The sequence below is a fragment of the Piliocolobus tephrosceles genome, chromosome 14, assembly GCF_002776525.5.
Source record: "Piliocolobus tephrosceles isolate RC106 chromosome 14, ASM277652v3, whole genome shotgun sequence".
NCBI classification, from domain to species: domain Eukaryota; kingdom Metazoa; phylum Chordata; class Mammalia; order Primates; family Cercopithecidae; genus Piliocolobus; species Piliocolobus tephrosceles.
The window spans coordinates 11398235-11417393 of record NC_045447.1 but is presented as its reverse complement, the minus strand read 5'-3'; the positions used below and the strand labels follow the sequence as shown (position 1 = coordinate 11417393).

The 19159-nt window shown below is 49.3% G+C and overlaps 2 protein-coding genes across 13 annotated transcripts in view; one reads left to right on the top strand and one right to left on the bottom strand.

The window, feature by feature from the left end:
• The window catches only part of ANGPTL2 (angiopoietin like 2), a 35594-nt gene extending 27008 nt beyond the window's left edge, over window positions 1-8586 (bottom strand). The window contains exon 1 of the mRNA XM_023217127.1: window positions 8117-8586. The gene's annotated coding sequence lies outside the window, so the exon portion shown is untranslated. The remainder of the gene's footprint in view (window positions 1-8116) is intronic.
• RALGPS1 (Ral GEF with PH domain and SH3 binding motif 1) overlaps window positions 1-19159 on the top strand; it is a 306693-nt gene that overhangs the window by 194268 nt on the left and 93266 nt on the right. The window lies entirely within an intron of this gene.

Genomic DNA, 19159 nt, shown 5'->3' with positions numbered 1-19159 from the left:
TCTAATGCCCACAAAGATGCTTTTAAGGCTAATAGCAAAGCTGACATTTATCCCCATTTGCAGTTGAGGAAACTATTGAGATTTGAGGATCGTGAGTCATTTGCCCAAATCACAAATTACTAAGTAGCAGAGCCACTAACAGACCCCAGAATAACCCCCAAAGATACCATACTGTAAATAAAGAGAAACCAAAGTGCCAAAGTGACAGGAAACCCAAAAGAGATTGTTCTCTGACCCTCTAGGCAGGAGGACGACAGGAGTGCTCTTGCCGTCCTTAGGCCTGCAGATCCCAGAGAAGCCTCCAAATTAAATCTGGATCTCAGGAGTTATTTCATCATCAGTCCAGGTTGTAGTCCTGCCTGGAGGACTTACAGAACCACCCCCTTACCACCCGCCCTCCCGTCAGCACTGCCCATTGGTCTCTGATCACAGATGAAGGCCAATTATGGGTCCCCGCCAGAAGAGGCATCCCAGCACTGCAGGAGGCTGGAGAAGCAGGCCTCTGCCAAGACAGTCAGGGAATCTGGAACTGCCAGCTGGCCCCTGAAGTCAGGGTTCTGGGAAGCTAGAAGCCTGAGCTGTGCTTGAGTGAGTCTGGTGGACCTGAGCAGGAATCAAGTTTGTGAACCTATCATCAGGACAGAAGACAGATGAAAACATCAACATTAGCTAGCAGGTGTTCCTACTAAAGCTGTTGAAATGTGTGGTGTGCTGGTAGGGAAGTATCCAAACCATTTGGTAGTCCAGGATGTGGGAGGGATCCAGATGAAGGAAAAGGCCCAGCTGATCACGTGACCGGTAGTATTGTAATAATGGCTGTCATTTGTTGTTGTGAACTTGGGTGCCCACCTGCACTCTATCTCATTGGCTCTTAATAGCTCTATGAGTAGGGGACCATACATCCTGGTTGGCCCCGGTTGAGGTCTGTTGTCTTACGTAATTATTATTATTGAGATGGAGTTTCACTCTCATCACCCAGGCTGGAGTGCAGTGGGGCAATCTCGGCTCACTGCAACCTCTGCCTCCCAGTTTCAAGCACTTCTCCTGCCTCCGCCTCCTGAGCAGCTAGGATTACAGGTGCCTGTCACCACGCTGGGCTAATTTTTGTATTTTTAGCAGAGACGGGGTTTTGCCACACTGGCCAGGCTGGTCGCGGTCTTATGTAATTATTAATAGCACCCCCTTTTCGCTCTCAATATTGTCCTGACTGAGCAACAAACTATATGGTCCTATTACCTAGGAGAAAGGCATTATGTCTGCATTTGGCCGTAGAGGAAACCCAGGTCTAGAAAGGTTAGGTCTCTTGTTCAAGGTCACGTGGAAGTAAATATCAAAACTGGGATTTAGCTGTCAACTGCTAGGTCCAAACCCTGACTTGCATCAAGATTGTCTCTTCAACCAGTATGAATAAAAGGTGCTTGTTTGTTTAATGGCTGAGATGCAGCTTGCATCTCACTCGCTATTGACTGAATAAGTAGAAATAGTTTTCAGGTCAGCACAAGGGTGTGTTTTGTTGGATGTTGGAAAGAGCTGCTTGATCATGCGAGTGGTAATTACGACCCCAAAATGGGCATCTGGAATGAGCCGTGACACCCTCACCTTGGAGAACCTGGTGAAAGGACTGTGCATCGTTTATCCTGGATGATTCACCATCAGCCTGGAGGCCAGGGAGGGCATAACCAGATCTCCAATTGCCCTCCCCTCCCAGCTGAGGATGCTATGAATCATTCCCTACCAGAAGGCACCCAGGGAGTCTGGAGCCAATTCCCAAACCCTTCTAGTTCAGCTCTCATACGACCATTGAATGAACCATTTATCTATTATCCGTCTAGCCCTCCATCACCCACCCATTTAGTCTTCCCATCCAGCCAGCCATTGTGTATTGCTGCTACGTGGTCATGAGTGATGGGAGTCAGGAGTCAGAGAAGCAGGGTAAGACAGATTTGCCTGGAGGAGTAGCATTGGGGATTTGAATCTGCCTGATGCTTTGGGTTCCTGTGCTCCTACCATTGGTGAGTTGCTGGCTTCAGAAGCAGTTCATGGAGGAGGCGGGTTGTGGTCACACCATGAGATCATAGAGTAGAGGGGGATGTGGTTAGGGAGTGGGGGAGCTGGTTGCCTTTGCCAGGGGGACAAGGACACTGCTGTTACTTTTTCACAGTGCATTATTTGGGAACCATTTTGAGATTCCCCCAAAGTCTGTGCACTGAGCCCTCTGTGCCAGGAGCCTCGGCCAACAGAGCAGAGGCGGGGAAGAGTCTGCAGAAGCCATTTCAGAGTCCAGCTTCTGAGTTGGCTGCTGCGTTTCCGGCAGCGCCTAGTGTGCTCTGGAGCCCTACAACTGGGAAAGCCCTAGACAAGAGGGAGAAGTCAAGGGCTGTGTGGACAGCACTGCCCCAGGCTGGCTTTCTTGGGAAATCCAGGCCTTGCCTGGAGCTGCTTTTCTGGGCCTGGCTGAGAAGTTGGCACCAGGGCCACCTTGGCTGTTGGGATGGACTTGTTCCTCAAACACTGGGACAACCAATTTTTGTGTCTGCCTCACTGATCCCAGTAGCTCTTTGAGGCAGGGGCTATGACTATCCCCATTTCACAGATGAGCAAACAGAAGTAAGGGATGAAGTCACTTGCCCAGGGTCACGGTGCTACGAAGTGGTGGAGCTGGGCCCAGAACCAGATTTGTCTGCTCCAGGGCCAGGTTTCTTAACCACACAATCCTAATTGGCCTCCCTGCCTTTGGGTGCTCTCTCCCCTGCAGTCTACGCTGCATGCAACTCTAGGGCTGTCTGTCTGACACCCACATCTGATCGTGTCAGTGTCCTGCTTAAAAACAGACCTTGTTGTCATGCCTCCCTGCCTTTGCATGTGCTGTACTTCCTGCCTTGACTACCTTCCCCCACTGTCCTAGCTGATGCCTGCCTGTCTTCCTAAGTTGACCTCACCATGAAGCCATCCATTCAGTGAGATCGTCCCTCCCTCCTTCAACTCACAAGTGCAGCTGTGGCTGCTTCCAACCCAACACCCAAGACTCAGATTGAACTCATCTGGTTATCTCCCTCCTAACTACAGCTTCTTTAAAAAAGCAGGGCCAGGGCAGATTCCTCCTCTGAATACCCAGTATCCAGGATGGCACCTAGGTTACTAAACAGGAACTTATTCATATCACGTATTTCCCAATAATTTCTCCTCTTCCAGCCACTGTGCCAGGGGCTAGAGGTAGAACAGGAACAAGGTGAGTGAGGGCCTTACCCTCAAGGGGTCCACGGTAGTAGGTGAGACAGAGACTAGGCATTTGTTTTGCAAAGAGATACGTGCCCAAATGGGGAAACTTGGGGGGCTGTGGGGCACCTGACATAACCCCAGAAAAGCCCTTGGCTGGACAACAGAGAGGGGAATGGTGTGGTACCCTGAGGTAGAGAAGCTTGCTTGCTTGAGAGCCTGGGTCTGAGGCTTGCTTCATTGATTCATTCATTCCACAGATATCTTTCCTGCCTGGCCCTGAGTGGGTATTAGAGATTCGGCAGTAACTGAGACAGACACAACCTTTCCCTCACGGAGGTTGGAGTGGGACCACCTCAGGCAGGACTTTAAGGATTCTTGGAGCTGGGCAGGTCCTCAGGCATCTCTTGAAGATGAGAACAGAGTCCATTCTGGGCTTTTCCTTGGTGGGCTTTTCCTTGGTACTGCCTGTCTGGACAACTACAGCAGTGGGATGCTGAGGCTCTGGGGCTGCTGGCCCCAGACAGGCTGATTTCAGCAGAGAATGGACTGACACAATAGCTCAGTTGTGAGAGGCCTGGCTTCCCACACCCAACATTTTATTTTTTTATTTTTGAGATGGAGTCTTACTCTATCACCAGACTGGAGTGCGGTGGTGCGATCTCAGCTCACTGCAACCCCTGCCTCCCGGGTTCAAGTGATTATCCTGCCACACCCAACATTTTAACATTCCTGGGACCAAAATGTGGCTCATGATTGATGTGTACATGTAACAGGCCATCATAATGTTTTAACCCCCAACACTGACTCAGTCATATGGCTTACAGTCCATGTGAAAGAACACAGCTTTGTCATAGAAACTACCCCCAGAATGAGGCTTCTGACATGACCTGTGTATCACCACAAACTCCAAGCTGCCTGTGGCTGAATAACTCTTCTATTTGGGGTGTTTTATATAAATTCACAAAAAAAGAAATGCCCTTCAATGAATTGATTCTTTCTTGAGATTGCCACAGTGTGGTTGTCCAGGATGGCAGCAGACTGGGGTGGAACCAGCACAGGTCTGGGTTTCAATCTTCGCTTTTTGGCCCACGAGTGGAGAGACCGTGGGAGAGGTGGTGCACCCTGACCCCCAGTTTCCACTTCTGTAAGACGGGGCAGCACCACCCACCTTGAGGACCCTCTTAGCTCCTTGTGCCACCTCTTTACAGCTTTCACACAGTTGTGTGTGTATGTGTGATTATTTACCGTCTGCCCAGTCCTGCTGGGCTGTGGGCTCTATGAAGCAGAGCCCCTCCCCCATCTGCCTGCTGTCAATTGAGACCATTCCAGATTAAATGGGCTGTGATTCAGAGAGGCCAGATGCTGAATGTACCTGCTTTGGCAGGGCTGCTGTCTGTTATGTTTGTTCTATTGTAGCTACCCGTTGCCATCTCCCTGATGTTTTTTCAGAAATTGCTCAGGTGTGGCCCAGTGTAGGTGATGACCTGAGCTCTGATTCTTCAGTCCTAAAGGAGCCTCCAAGTACGGATGTAGAAAGCGCATCAATAATATCTCAGTCACATGGACCAATGTTTCCCTGAGGCTCTGCGCCCACTGAGCTGGGGACAGAGTTTCCTGGTGCTGATGTGGTGAGACAGTATCGCAGAGCACCCAGGCACGTGGAACAAGTCAGCCAACCTGGTTTTGAAGCTCAGTTCCTCTTGTCACTGACCATATTACCACAGGTACCCTCATAAGTGTGCTGAGGCTCATCTCTAAGGGTAACAGTCATGCCTATTTTGCCTCAGAGGTGGGCTTCCATGAAGAGCAAGGGGTGCGCTAAAGTTGATAAGCCCATGGTTTTCAGAGGGTTTGGTGCAGCATTCGATAGGACAGCAACCAGAGCAGATGTGACCACTGAGGACACTGGGCAGGGACCCAGTGACAGTGAGGAGAAGTTGAGGCATCTTGAGGCACTGAAGTGAGAGGAAGTCAGGGGCTTTGGAGCTAGACAGAGCTGGGTTCCAGTTGCACATAATCACGTAACTGTGTGACTTTGGGCAAGTTAACCTCTCGAGCCTTAATTTTCCCATCTGTAAAATGGAATGCTAAAACTAGAACCTACCATGTAGTGTTGTGATGAGGATGACATGACATAATGTATATGTCTTACTTAGCCCAGTGGGTACTTCCTAAGTCACTGGGGGATGGAGGGCCAGATGGAGGAACAGCTTATTTGCTCTGCCCACGAGCTTCAGCAATAACATGTAGTCCCCTGCTGGACCATGTGCGTTACACACTTTTGTCTGTTCCACCCAGACTGCCTCATTAGTAGTAAGTAGTCCCATTTTTTTTGCCAAGCTCATGAGGTCAGTCAGAGCCTCTGCTCAGCCTGAGCTACCCAGAGAAGACAGTGAGCCACCATGGTTCCAGACTGTAGCAGGGAAACCTGTGGCTTCAGTAGCCACAGAGACCTTGTGCTAGAGAGCAAATACTTGATGTCACCTTTTCAAAATGCTTCCAAGAGCACTGGAACCTCAGGGGGCCACAGGACAGAAGCTCCTCTCCTGGGCTAAGATGTTTCAGTATCATCTGGTGTAAGATCCACCAGACATGGCCACCATAGTGCCAGACTTGGTGATGGCTATTCCTCGCCTCTTCCTCTGCAACTCCGGAGCAGACCTGACTATGGATCCTCCTGATTTTGTGAGCTTCCCACAGCACTAAGGTAGCTGCATTTTCTTATCATCTGTGGTTCTGGTGGGGAAATCAGTAGGCAGACAGGCAGTGCCCATGTGGGAAGCAGGATGCCCTTCCTCCTGTAAAGTTGGTATTGGATCCTTTTGTTAATATGTCTGCACTTTTTCTTAGTATGGACTTCTAGGATGCAGGCACGCTGCAGGTGGCCCCAAACCCAAACCCCAGACATGCAGGCACGCTGCAGGTGGCCCCAAACCCAAACCCCAGACATAAAACCCCCCTGCTCCTCAGGCTCCTGGAAAGCCCTCCAGTGTGGGCAATGGTAGTAGCCACAGTATTGTCTCTGTCTTCTGTGATTTTCTGAAAACCCTAGCAGGATATGTCCAGAACAGGGAAAGAATTTGGGTCTCTGGCCGGGTGCAGTTGCTCATGCCTGTAATCCCAGCACTTTGGGAGGCCGAGGTGGACGGATCACGAGGTCAGGAGATTGAGATCATCCTGGCTAACATGGTGAAACCCTGTCTCTCGTAAAAATACAAAAATGATGATGATGATAATAATAATAATAATAATAATAATAATAAATAAGCCGGCTGTGGTGGCAGGCACCTGTAGCCCCAGCTACCCGGGAGGCTGGGGCAGGAGAATGGTGTGAACCCAGGAGGCGGAGCTTGCAGTGAGCCGAGATCATGCCACTGTACTCCAGCCTGGGTGACAGAACGAGACTCCACCTCAAAAAAAAAAAAAAGATTTCGGGTCTCTGCTCTTCCCTTCCCTCTGTGCCAATCCTGATTGTTGTGGTTTGTAACTATCAGTGACCAAGGTTTGCTCAGGGTTTGCTGCACACCAGGCACTAAGCCAAGGCCTTCCTAGGCATGGGCGCCTACCTTTCTCCTAGAAAGCAGTAGGGTGTGGTTGAGTGGCTCCGGAGCCACACCACTGGGTTCAAGTCCTGGTCCTGGCACTTACTAGCCATGTAGCCATGGGCACATTACTTTACCTCAGTTTCCTCACCTATAAAATGGGGATAAATAATAATGCCTGTGCAGTAGGGTGGTCCTGAGGATTCTACAAGTTGAGTCTGGCACAGAGTAAGTGCAATATAAGTGTTAGCTTTTACTCTCTGGCCATTGTTACCACCTGGGCACTATTATCCCATTTCACAGATAAGAAAACTGAGGTTTAGAAAGGCTAAGTGTTCTGCCAGAGCCATTGGCTAGTAGGTAGAAGAGCTGGGATTTGAAGCCAGCTCATGAGCACTACCCTACTCTGCCTCCATTTGGAAAAATACATGTGGGGAGCATTTGGCCGGCTTCGGAAGTGGCATTCTCGACTTTCCCCAGAGACTGGGGTGAAAGAAGATCCTTTTCCAAGTAACTTAACTGGCCTCTGGGAGCTCTCATAATCCTACAGCAGAGGCAAGAGCTGACCCATGACACACACATCACAGAAGGAGAAGGGAAGGATCAGTGAAGAATTTGTTTGGAAATGTTATCTAATACTTAGAGCTTTCAGGCAACTTGGTATGTGGAGCCCCTGCTGTCCCCTTGCCGGTGTACCAGGGAAGCCGCATCCTCCCTATATCTTGGCCACATCCATTCAGTTGGAGACCCGGGGTACCATCTAGTGCAGCAGCCCCTGGGTGATGCGTCCCTTCCCGTGCTGGGTGCCTCTGCTCTCCTCGCCAGCTGGAGGGTGTGAGCAGAGGCAGCCCAGCTCCTGTAACTCTGAGCAGGGGTTCCCAGCGCCTCAGCACAGCGCTTGCCTTTGCCTCATATTGTCCCGACCTGGGGGCATAGGAATCCAAAGCTTCAAAGTGACTGCCCAAGTCCTTGGGCCACCCCTGCCTTCTGCAGCTCTTCAGTCCGCTGCCCTCTAAGCACACACCTACACACACGCACACTCCCAGCTGCCCTGCCATGCCGGGAGCTGCCGGCCGGCACCCCAAAGGCTCTTTGTCCAAAGGAAGAGAGTGAGGCTTACTCATGAAGTCCTCAAGATGCCAGCCCATGATCATGTGCCCCCAAACACCACTAAGTGTCCACAGGTTCTGCCCCGGACATGCCTTGTTTGGCTCCAAGTGATAGCAGGGAGTGACCCTCTGAGATCCAGCTGCACACACCCCCAGCTGGAGGGTCAGGGTTCTGGAAGCCTTAGCCACGAGGCCAGCGGCTGCCTCTCGCCCCTGCCTCTCATGGCCGCAGAGCTGGCCCCTTACCTCTTCCCTCCTGCTTGGCTCCGGGGCGGCTCCTCACATGCTTCACCCTGGCCGTCAGCAGGGCAGCCTGTCCATGGCCTCTGGAGGGGTTCCTGAGTTGCAGGCCAGTGGCTGCCAAGCAGCCCTGCCTCACTGGGCTCCACTGGCTCTGCCTCCACAGAGGGCTCCGGCAGAGGCTGGGGCCAGGACTGGCCAGGGGTCCTGTGGGGCTGCTCACAACCTGCTTTCCCTCACAGTGGCGTCAGCCGCTGCCTCAGTGCCACGCTCGGCCGGTCCGGAGCTTGGGGTCTATCCTCAGGCCGTCCGCAGCAGCCTCATTTGAACTCCCAACTCCTTTGTGGAGCCTTTACATGCCGCCAGAGGAAACTGTGAGCACAGCCTGACCCTGGTTGGCTGCGGGCGCTTCTCTCCACCCACCAGTGCAAGAGGATCCCCCAGGCCCCAGAAAGGCTCCGGGCCTCCCCTCAGCCCCAGACAGAGGCGGGCCGCCCGGTGATGTCACACGAGCTCCAGCCCCAGCTGGCCTGGCCCCTCCCGCCCAGCCCGCTTTGGCGGCCTCGACAGGCCCCCTCCTTCCTTGGCACGGGCAGCCTGGCCAGCTCTGCTCCCTGGCCCGCCCTCTCCCCAAAGCTCAGAAGCTCCCGCGTGCTGCGAGGCGGAGCGCTTTCCCTTTGACTCAGGGAATGGGTTTAGATCCGCTCCAGCTGTGCGTGCAGCCGCGTGCGAGCAGCAGGCAGCGGGTCCTCCCCCTGGATGCCTCTTTGGGCACTGCCCCATTGAGCCCCAGGCTGGCGGGCGGGGCAGCTCAGCCCAGAGCGCCTCTCCCCATCAACTGCCCTTCATGGAGGCCTCATTCTCATCTCTAAACCCTGGGGAAGGGGGTCCAAGGCTGTCCACACAGAAGCTATGGCATCGGAGCTGCTCAAAGTTAGCAGGAGGCAGTGACTTAGGACGGTGGAAATACCACAGGCTGAGGGTGGAGGCAGCACTGGAGGAAAGCTGTCACTTCACACCTGAGTGGCTTTGATTAATTCACTTCACCTCTCTGGGCATCCCTTCCATACATCAGTAAATGAGCTAATTAATACTAGTAATCTACCTGCAACCGCTGCAGCGAGGACTCTGTGAGGTCACGTGGGACGGAGCTTGGCACAGTGTCAAGGACACCTCCTTGAACTGAGTTTAGGACTCTGGAGATGAGTGGATCAAGGGTCTCCTGCTCCCAAACCTCTGCTTTGTGATCCTCTTTAGCCTATGTTTTCATCAAAATGTGACCTCCTGTTGGGCTGTTCCAGGAACAAACACTGGAACTCCAGCAGAGTCCTCAGCATGGAGCCAGCCACATAGGTGGAGCTCTGTGAATGTTGACAGAATCAGAGTAAGAAAGGAGAGGATGGCACTGGACCCCACAACGCAAGCATCCTCCAGACGCGTCAGCACTGGCAGCCTGGGAGAAGGCACAGTCAGTGCGGGAGGACAGGCCTGCTGCCGGGCACCCTGCGGGGATACAGAGAGTAGGAGGATGGCACGCACCAGGAAGGGAGCCCCAGGGTACAAGTTTGCCCCTCTGCTTGGACAGGAACATGTGAAATATTGGTGGTATCTTTGCTTTATTAAAAAGGTGTTCGTGGTGATGGTGGTGATGACGTTTGGAAACAAGCTGGGAGAAAAACTTTAATGGGACTTTCCCTGCTCCTAGGCATCCTCCCCACCACTAGGCACCCCTCCCAACCCTGTGGCAGATTCTTCTTTCAGAGATGGTCCAAGCAATCTCTCCCAGTCCCCAGGGAGACCCTGACACTTCACCCATGGAGCAGTGAGGTCCCTGCTCCTCGCCTTGAACCCGAGAGGGTTTGTGACTTGCTTGTGACCAGAGGAATGTGGTGGAAGTGGCACCACCTGACTTCTGAGGCTGGGAGAGGAAAGGCAGTGCAGTCTCTGCCCTGTTCACCAGGGCACTGTCTTTTGAAGCCCCGAGCCTGGAGCCTAAGAAGTCCAGCAGCCACAGTGTAGGGGCCACACACAGTGTAGGTCCCAGCAGACAGGAGTATCAGCCGCAGACACGTGAGCAAGGAAAGATGCCTGTAGATGATCCCAGCCCCTAGTCAGAGAGTCACCCCAGATGCTGCATCACTGTCAGCTGTAGAGTCTTCCTTTGGAGGCCCCACACACTGGGGAGCAGAGACAGCCATTCCACTGTTTCATCTCCAGATTCCTGCCCCACAGGCCCCATGGGTATAATAAGATGGTGGTTTTCGGCTGCTCACTTTTGGTGGTGATTTGTTACACAGCATTAGTAACTGGGACAGACTCAGGCAAGAGCAGTTGGAGAGAGCCCTTTAGAGGAGCTGAGAGAAGTACATTGTGGCTGAGGAGAGGAGAGAAGATGGGGTCTTGTTAGAGAGGTGGTACTTTATTCCAAAGACAGTAAGGAGCCACTGAAAGGTTTTGAGCAAGACAGGGTTGAGACTGTTAGTTTTATTTTTTAAAGGCTGCATTAGTTACTGAGTGGAGATTGGATTAATGTGAACTACAGACAAAGGTCCTAGGACTTTCACATCCTCTGGGAACAAGTCCAGCACAAGCCCCTTGGTTACTAAAAGAAAGTTGTTTTCATGATTCGAAGTTCTTAGGATCCCCTCAGTGGAGGAGGAGCACCAGGGTGTCTTTGCACACCTCCCGCCCCACTGGTGGCATCGGGCCATCAAAATTAGTGGCACTGGGCACTGGGGAACTCGGGGGTTGGATTCTAGTTCTACCATTTGGTTGCTCTGACCCTCACTTTTCTCATCTGTAAAATGGGGGTGATATGAGGATCTCCCTCACAGGGCTGTGGGCTATTATGAAAACGAAGAAGTGATATGTTAAGTGTAACGCACACTGCTTAGTACAAGGCTCAACAGAAAGCTCTTGTAGTTTCTGTTACTTCCTTCACTGGTCTGCGAGTACCTGAGGCAGGGCTGTGTGCAGGCCATGTCGAGCCCTCCTTTTGCGTAGCCCAGTGCAGAGGAGTGAATAAATGAACTGCTGGCTGGAGGAGGATGAAGAACCATGGCTCAAAGTCTGAGGGACCTGGGCTCAAATCCCAGCTCTCTCACTAATCTTGGGCAACTTTTTATTCTCTCTGAAACTTTGTTTCCTCACTTGTAAAAAGGGGATACTACTACTCCTGGGGTTACTATGAGGATTGAGTAAGATGATGGGGCTTTATCTTACTGATGATTCGGCCCTGCGCCTGGCTACAGCATTTAGCGGTTGCTCAGGAAATTGCTGCTGTTGCTTCTGCTCCTGCCTTCAGACTTCTCCCCACTCCCACCCTGATCCTCTCCAGCACACTTCTAACTTGGTGACTCCTGGATCTCAGTGTCCCTGTGACCTCCTTGAGGAGCACCGTTCCCACGTTTCCACTTGCCTATCAGACAGAAGCATCATGTGACTAAAGCATTTGAGGAGAAGTGAATCTCCTTTTCCTTTTTATAGTTTTTATCAGGATGAAAAATGCATGACATTTACATGGTGGTAGAATACAAACTTTCTTCATGTAAGTGACACAGTTCGTAAGAATGATTTCATGTCTTACCACCTTCCTGACAGTTACAGTTTTTTTTTGTTGTTGGAAACAGTGGGATGGTCTACGGGGAGACTGTGTATATATGAGGAGCGGTGGGTCAGGGGATGTAGGTGTACTGTGTTCTAGAGGGGTGTACTTGGGAGGGAGCAGTTTTGCTGTATCTTGCATTTCAGAGTGCCACCGGTATTTGAAGCTTCACACATCCCAAACTGAATCTTTCCCGTACCCCACCCCACCCCACCCCCAACTCCCTGCTACCTTCAGTACTTTTAAAATGTCTTTCCATTGTCTTCTAACCAACATTGTTTCTGATGAGAAGTCAACTGCCTTCCTTATTGTTGTTCCTGTATACATAATGGATCTTTTATTTTCTGGCTTCTTTTGAGATTTTCTCATTATCTTTGATATTTTGCAGTTTGACCATGATGTGACTAAGTGTGGTTTTCTTTGCATTTATTCCGTGTGGGTTCACTGAGCTTCTTGGACCTATATGCTTTTTACTAAATTTGGGGATGTGGAGAGAATTTTTAGCCATTATTTCTTTGAATATTTTTTATGCTCAATTATCTCTCCCCTCTCCTTCTAGAAATCCAGTTACACACTTGTTCTTCCACAGGTCACTGAAGCTTCATTTATTTATCTTTTCTTATCTCATGCTTCAGTTTGGATCACTTCTCCTTCCTGTCTTCACATTTGCTAACCTTTTTTCTACAGCATCTAATCTGCTGTTAATTTCATCTAAAGTATTTTATGTCAGATATTATAATGTTTGGTTCTAGAATTTTCACTTGGCTCATTTTTATAGTTCCTGTTTCTCTTCTGGGATTCCATATCCACTGATTCATTCTGTCTTTCATGTTCTGAAAATCCTATGCATATTTATAATAGCCGTTTAAAAATCCTTGCCTACTAATTCCAACATCTGGCTCATTAGTGAGTCTGATTTTACTGCCTTTTTTTTTTTTTTTCTTGATTATGGGTCATATTGTCCTGCTTCTTCACATGTCTATAATATTTTATTGTATACTGTACATTGTGGATGATACATTAAAGACACTCTGTATTTTCTTGTCTTCCTCTAAAGAATGTTGTGTTGTGTTCTAGCAGGCAGTTAAATTACCTGATCTTGTGGGGACATGGTTTTTATACTTTGTTTATATAGGTTTATTTTGGTTCTGCCAGTAGTCCGAGGGCATAACTCTTAATCCTAGGCTTACTTGTAAAGCATGACCTTTCTGGGGTTAAGTCAAATGCCTTAAGTATTTGCTAAGCTTCTTTGACTTGGTAGGACTTGAACCCCAAACTCCAGCCTCCAGGCAGTTGCAGAGACCTCTTCCTCTCTGCTCCTGCTTTCTGTCGTGCTCATTGGAGTCTCTCTATGTGTATACGGTTTAGGAGTTAGCTAAGGATTTGAGGGGAATTGGTGTAGTAATTTGCGGGCTTCCCCTTCTGTAGTTCTGTCTTTTCTGGCATTTCCCCACTCAGTTTCCACCCTGAAAGTCCAACCTCTTTCCCATCTTCCCAGACAGTAAGACTACAGCTTTCTGTTTCAGATTCATTCTTCCATGTGTCACCATGAACTGGGAAATGCTCTAGTGTGCTTTCCTTCTCCAGTGATTTCAGGCAGGTCTTTTTTTATTTTTTTATTTTTTTATTTTTGGTCCAGAGTTTGTAATTGTTGTTGACCAGAGTAGTTGTTCAAAACAATCTACTCCTCCATTTCAGGAACTGGAACCCCATATCCCAGCTGAATTTGTTTTCTCACCAAAACCTTCTGTACCCCTGCTGCTGTTGGTGCTCTGCCATAAGCCTTGTGGGTTGGTCGTCCTTCATCCAGTTGTCTGTCCTCCCTGCTTCTGATCATAGTCTGTTGGGAAACGTCAACCCCAGGATCCCAGGCTGGTACATCTCAGTGTACCACCTGAGCACTAGAAGATGAAAGAGGTATACTGTCCTCACAAGCCTTGTTGGAGCACCGTGTGTAGCTACTTGTGATGTGCTAGATGTTGAGCTTAACATTTTATAGGTATCACTTCATTTTAAAACCCTCTGAGTGAAATATTACTATTCTGTTTTACTAACAAAAAGATTGAGACTTAGCAAAGTGAGGTTCCTTGTACCAGGCCACACAGCTAGGAAATAATGGGACTGGGATTAAAATCTGCATCAAAGCTAGGAGGAACACAATTGTCCTGAAAAAAAATTGCACTTGTTTTTGTTTTTATTAGTATTATTATTGTACTTGAAGTTCTGGGGTATATGTGCACAACGTGCAGGTTTGTTACGTAGGTATACATGTGCCATGTTGGTGGGTGTACTGCACCCATCAACTCGTCATTTACGTTAGGTATTTCTCCTAATGCTCTCCCTCCCCTAGTCCTCCACCCGCCGACAGGCCCTGGTGTGTAATGTTCCCCTCCCTATGTCCATGTGTTCTCATTGTTCAACTCCCACTTATGAGTGAGAACATGTGGTGTTTGATTTTCTCTTCTTATGTTACTTTGCTGAGAATGATGGTTTTCAGTTTCAACCATGTCCCTGCAAAGGACATGCACTCATCCTTTTTTATGGCTGCATAGTATTCCATGGTGTATATGTGCCACATTTTCTTTATCCAGTCTATCATTGATGGACATTTGGATTGGTTCCAAGACTTTGCTATTGTGAACAGTGCTAAAAGTTGCTCTTGTTTCATACCAGCATACTTCTTCTTGTTTTAAGGTCTCTGACCAATCAAGATGCTTCTCACCATCAGTGGTGTGTCATGGTCTAATTGGTGGTACTTTTTCTTTCTTACTAGAATGTGACACATTACATTCAAAGAAGTGTGGCCGTTTTAGTCATCAAGGCCCCAGTGAGGTTGGCCTATGGCTGAGGAGCCAAAAGGCAGAGGCCCTCCTCTCCTGGTCAACTGGCCTTGGAAAGGTCTAGGGGAGTGTCCAAGCATCAAGAAGGCTGTGGAACTGCCAGAAGCCTCCATCGGTCCAGATTTAATAAAACAGCTGCCACTAGACTGAGTGTGAGCCAGCTGGTCCCCTCCTCTCTTGAAGGCGCGTGGTCAGGTCCTGTGACTCTCGGCACCATACCGGGCGGGGGAAACACATGTTCCCTGGCTCTGGTGAGGAGAGGTTAGGAGACTTGGACTTGTGGGATGATTCTAAGGTGGTGCTACTGTCCAGTGTCACAAAGGATATCCAGGCACCACGGAAAGCCCTTTGAGGACACTGTGACTGTTAAATGCTGGCCAAACAAGTATATCCAAAAGTCGCAACAGGTTGCATGCTCGGGTACAAAGCAGCTTTGAGAGCCTGTTGTTAGCTCACGTATGACTTCTCAACTCACTTGCCAGGGAACTGTGAGGACAGCACCTCTCCTCAAGTGTGGATGTCACCTAACAGCCAACACATGTTTGTATTAAGCTCTGTCTGAGTACCAGAGTTGGGCTGTAGGTCAATTTGCCCAAAGACAATTTGCTGAGAGTTTTAGCTGACTGGTTTTCATTTTGTCTTATAACAGTATCTTAAGGCGTATCCAGCTCTCTCATACCGTAGCTGGTGCATGGCCCCATCCCCAAGAGGGGAGACTGGCAAGAGTAGAGATTTAATTTTCATTTGCTGGTTTTCTTTGTTTCTTCATAGCAAAAAATTCATAGAAACTTTCCAAAGCTGTTTAAAATAATCCCCATCCAATATAAATTTTTTAAAAATATTGTCACTTCTGGAACATTGTCTGTACCAGACAGGACCTACATCCCAAACAGGAGACAAGGTACTGAGGGCAGCTTTATAGTCAGTGGGGGAGGATTCCAACCCCCTTACACAGATACCTGCTAAAATTCCCATTCCAAAGAGCAGCCAAGCTGTTGCTGACTTTGTTTATCTTTCCTGGGACCCAAGGAGGCAGCTGATTAGATAAACAAGGGCTTCTGGCAAGAGCCTGATAGAGTGAGCTTCCCAGGAATGAGAGCAGGGTGTGGTCACCCCAGACAGAGGTGCTGGTACTGGACAACAGGGGCTGCTGGCAAAGAGCTTTCTGACTAGTAGGTCTGATATTGGGGGTTTCAGGGACACCCACACAGGCCCTGCAGGGAGTAAAGGCAGCCAGTGCAGGAGGCTTGCTTCAGCCCTGCCATCCTCCAGACTACCCCACCGCCCTCCCTTTTCCCTCTCTGGGCTGGGCCGGATAATCCTGGCCCTGAGGCCTGGAACCCTGGAGGGCAGGGACCTGTTTTTCCTCTCTGCTCAGTATTCTTCATCTGCTCCGGGGATCCGCTCTTTGGTACCCTGCCCTGTGCCCAGACGCTGGCTGGGCTGTGGGGATTGCCTCTGTGGGCTCTCTTACCTTCTGGATTTGGGTTAGGGCTGACCTGTGGCAGGTGCCCACAGGAAGTGAGAAGGTAGAGAGCAAGTGAACACGTGTGTCACCAGCTCCCTCCCTGTTGGACCGTAGGTGACTTGGTCGAGTGATAGGAGTCAGCTAGGCTTGGGTTTGAATTCCACCTCCACCACTTATTAGCCCTATAACTTCTGAAATTTACCTATCCTCCCTGAGTCTCAGTTTCCTCATTTAAGAGCTGGAGATAGTAATATCACCTTCCCAGGATGGCAGGGAGTAAAGAGTGAGTCAGTGTGAGTACAGATGTCCTAGTGCTCAGTAAATGCTGGCTTTCTTCCTTTAGTAATTTGGAGCCGTGTTATCTTGGGTTTCTAATACACTTGGGTCCTCTGAAGGTCATACACTTGGGTCCGGACATCTTTCCTTTAAGTTGTCCCTTTTTGGTTTGCACATCTGTCACTGTCCCCAGAACCACTGCCATAGAGCCTCACTACTAATAGTCCTTTAGCCAAAGAAGTATTTCTCTGCCTTTTCCTTTGCCTGCAGCTGGTATATGAAGTCTGCTTAACCAAAGAAAAGAGTGCTTTTGACATAGTGGAAAGGAAGCTTATGGAAAGACAGTGCATGTATTGACATCCAAAAATAATTCATAATATTCACTGAGCACTTATTGATCCTCGCAACAACCCTGTGAGCTACGGTAGGTTCTTTTATTATTCCCCAGCTTTCAGATGAAGAAATTGAGGCTCAAGTTAATGGACTTGTCCGGGGTCACACAATGGGTCAGTATTGACCTTTGGCCAGTCTGGCACCCAGAAGCCTGCCCTTTGAACCTCTGAGTTATCTGCCTATGTGATGGAGAAGGCTCAGCTCTCCAGGCCCTGGGGACCAAGTCGTGTTAGACAATTGAATTGACTAGAAAGCTACAGGGTTATCTCTTTAAACATACAGTGTTTTAAAATTTATATTCATTCTTGTTATGTTTCTGCACAGACCCACACATGCATATGTGCACTCGCCTCCATAAACTTGGCTGATTACACTATTGGCAGCTCCTTGGTGACTCAGTCGTCTTGAATAGACTAGCTTGACTGTGGGCTGTGGGGGTAGAGGGCACTGTTGACAGGAGCCCTGTAAGCCCCAGGCAGCCGTGTTTGTTGTTACTTTCCCAGCAGCCTCTCATTCCTCTCCTGATTTGTTGCTTCTCACCCAGCTGAGATTCCAGAAATCTGACAAGAGTTATTTGTAAATAAAAATAACTGGTCACTAAACTAGTCTAAAAGGCTCTCCTGTGAGTAAAGTAACTGAGACTCACTGCCTGGACTTGATCACATCAATTTTGGGTACTCACAGGCCTTTGGGGCTTGCAAGACCTCTGTTCTTATGTAATAGCCAACAGCTGCCATCTGTTACACACTCACCACATGCCTGGCACCGGGGAGGCCTCCTGCATGGATTACTTCATTGAATCCTCAAAAACGGAGCCTCTCAGGAGAAGTTCTCTTCATCCGTCTTCCATTTTAACTGATGCAGTAGCTCAGGCTCAGAGTGGTGAGGGAGTCTACGTCTACACAGCCAGTAAACAGCAAAGATATGGGCTGTTTGACCCAGAGTCCACACTCTTAACAGACTTCAGTCTCTACAGCTTCCCAGCAGTGCGAGGTTGGGCAACTTAGGGAGGTTCCCGACCCTCATGTCTTCATCTGTAGGATCATCCTGTTTATGTCCAAAGCTATTGTGAAGGTTCCTGGAGGTGTGTGCTTGAGATACACATAGCGGGCACCCAGTCAGTGGCGGGTCCTTGTGCTCACCACTTCAGCCCGTCCTAGGTCAGTGATTCTCAAGCTTTTGCGCTTCAAGATCAACTGAGGGCTTGTTAAAGGTTTGCAGAAACCCACTCCCCGAGTTTCTGATTCAGTAAATCTGGGGTGGGGGCCGGGAATTTACATTTCTAACAAGTTCACATGAGGCCTTTGCTGTGGGAACCACTCCTGGAGATAGAGGAGTTTGCCATGAAGGAGGGTCAGGATTGGGCTGGCAGTGACCATGACCTGCATCTGAGAGCTGTTTCTGAGTGCAGATGCTGGTTACGTATCATGCAGGAAAAATGTGGTTTGGCTTTTTTCAGGCATTTCCTGGGAGCTTGCTGTCTTGCCCTTTCCCTCTTCTGAGTGTCACTGACTCTGGGAAAGTATAGCGTTGAAGCCACATTGTGATGTCTGAGTGTGAAACAAGTCCTTCGACTGATTTCATTAACATGTCCCTGATTTCCAATTGCTTTCCTGATACGGAAAAGGAAATAAAAGGTACATTGGAAAAAGGTAATAAATCATCTTGCAGAAATTACTTCTGTGAATCACCTACCACCATAACAACAAAACACCGGAAGCACAGCTCAGACTAGGTATACTTCTGCTTCGCCTTGGAATTTTGGGTTTATTGACACGGTGGTGTGATTAGTGTTCTTCCCTCCCCAGCATGCTGTAAAGGCAGAGCGGCCACCTCATTGCCTTTGGGTCTCCAGTGCCCAGCAGGGTGCTTGACACACACCAGTGGGTGCTCAGTCAGCACTGCTGTCACAGATGAGTGCAGGGTACAGTGCTGAGTACTAGAGTCAGAGGGACCTGGGTTTGAACCCTGGGCCTGCCTTTCCCAGCTGAATGGCCCTGAGCAAGTAACTTAACATGGGGCTCATTTCTCCTTTTCTAAATTGGGGATTATAAAAATAATACCCATATTTCATAAGGTTGCCATGAGAATTAAATGCCGTAAAATATCCAAAGCGCCTGTCATATAGTAAGTACTTAATTTTTTCTTCATTATCATCATCATCATCCTCATCCTCACCCTGCCAGGAAGGCCAGTGTACTGGAATAGACTGTGGGCTCTGGAACCAGACTTTTAGGTCCAAATCCCAGCCCCACTGCAGGCTAGCTGTGTGCCCTTATTCATGTCACCTCTCTATGCTTCAATGTCCTCATCTGCAAAGCAGGGATGAAAAAGCACCAACTTCATGGAGTTCTCGTGACCATTGAGAACGTGTACATGTCAGGTGCTTAACTGCGTGGCTGGCACATGGTAAGCATTAACTCTCTCCCCTCCCACCTCCACAAAGGGGCAGGGAAGGAGCCTGTGGA